A 1216-nucleotide genomic window follows, 5' to 3' on the forward strand; every position below is an offset into this window, starting at 1 on the left:
TCCTAGAAGACTAACCCCACCGGTAGCTCGATGAAGCCCGTGTTCGGCCACATCACAGGATGCCCCGAGGTCAAGAACATGGCGTCGCCCTCCCCCATGGCCTCCTTGATACGCTGCATGACCTCGCTATCGCAGAGCAGTCCCTAGGCGAGCATCATCCCGATGAGATGCGCTTCATGTGTCATCCCATACAGATCTAGGGCTCCGGTAATAGACTAGCAAGCATGGCAGATTTGAACAGCGACGACGGAGAAACATAGAAGGTAAGGTTGTAGTTTTGGTGTAAACGTGAAGCGGGAGGCCGCTATTTATAAGGCAGAGCGGGGCGAGAAGATGAATCGTCCACCTAGATTCATGTGCCCACTGCACTACGTCATGTAACCTCCCTCCAAAGATCGTGCGCACGCAATCTCTGTCTGTGCCCTCAAAGGATACGCCGGATGACGGTTCGCCCATTCAATGGGCCAAGAACCATTGCAAGTAAGGTGGGATACAAAGCTGAAAATGCTCCTATGGCCCATTTAGGCCTAGGAGTTTGAAGGCTGGCCCTCCGACAGGCTCACAACTGCTCCGGGGCACCCTTAGAGTGAGGGGTGGAAAGGGATGGGCCCATGTAAGAGTCTTGGTCGGTTTCTAGTCCATGGTTTTCCCTCAAAGAAAGGCAACGAGCCCTCAGGACTGGTCGAACGGACCCAAGAACTATATGGATTGACCACCAAGAGTCTGGAGTCGATCACCGGCTGGCCCATGCTAGACCCCCATGAACAAGAAACTGGGGCCCCACTCGGACTAGCCCGTTAACAGCTTACCGAGCACCATGTTTCGTCCATTAGGGGAAAACATGGCACGACTCATCCCCTCTGTTTTATCGAAGAAAACACTTGAGGGATGACGATCACAAAGACAAGCCAACCCTCGACTGGACCCCTACTACACACTGGGGCTTGAGGAAAGTTGGACTCACAAGGAGACCGAATGTGCAGTCGCAATACGACGGTGGACCGATCGGATCCTAGGGACCAGAATCAAGAAAAATCTTTCCGACCTCCCAAAATCTACAGTTACATGCCCCCGAGAAGACCAATCATGACAAAAGAGAACTATCGCCTACCAGGACACGATGCGGGCCACAAAAAGAAGGCCAAGGCCCTCAGAGTCCTCCCATCCAAAAAAGCCACCAAAGGAGTATTCTACTCCTCCATAGGCTCGGGGGCTA

This window comes from Miscanthus floridulus, chromosome 19, assembly GCF_019320115.1.
Source record: "Miscanthus floridulus cultivar M001 chromosome 19, ASM1932011v1, whole genome shotgun sequence".
NCBI lineage: Eukaryota > Viridiplantae > Streptophyta > Magnoliopsida > Poales > Poaceae > Miscanthus > Miscanthus floridulus.